The sequence below is a fragment of the Vespa crabro genome, chromosome 18 (genome assembly GCF_910589235.1).
Source record: "Vespa crabro chromosome 18, iyVesCrab1.2, whole genome shotgun sequence".
Taxonomy (NCBI): domain Eukaryota; kingdom Metazoa; phylum Arthropoda; class Insecta; order Hymenoptera; family Vespidae; genus Vespa; species Vespa crabro.
Window position 1 is genome coordinate 210,621 of NC_060972.1, and position 749 is coordinate 211,369.

Consider the following 749-nt stretch of genomic DNA (forward strand, 5'->3'; position numbering starts at 1 on the left):
AAGCGGAAGTGAATCCAGGTTAATCGTTCCAAGATGGACGAGTCGTAATTGCGAAATCATAACTGGACTTGCATTTGCTAAATTTTGCGTCTCGAATATGAATCTGTATATATATATATTTTTATAATCAATTAATATATTAATGGTGTTGATAATAAAAGATATATATTTTGGATTACTCGACTTTGTACCATTTCCGAGTATGACACCAACGCCATTAAGAGATGTTGACAATCTATTATCATTGAAATCAGAGTTGAATGCTTCTGACCATTTTGGTTCAATGTCGCCATTAAAAATGATCCAAATTTAAATTTCACCGGCTGCTATTACAGTGCTCGATAATAATCTTTCTTTCCATTCTCTTGGAAAATAAAAAAAATTAATAATAATTCATAATTATATTATTTTTGTCTTTGTATTACTAATTAGGATGAAAATTTATTTCCTTTAGGATGAAACTTTATTTCCTAATGCGTCCCAAAAGTCTTGATTTTGACAATGCACCAGGATAGATAAGATACTGATCTACTAGTCCTCCAATTTTCAACAAAGCCTCAGTTAATAGTTATCTAATGGTCATCTTTTTGCTGTGGGTCTTTGAAGTAGGACAACAATCACAACGCCTGTTCTACTTTTTAATTGACCGCTTAATTGTAAACCCTGATCTACGATATTTTTGGTGTAATTTCCAAACTTGCTAAGTTCTAATAAGACTATTATCTCGTTGAACACCTTGGTTAACAAAT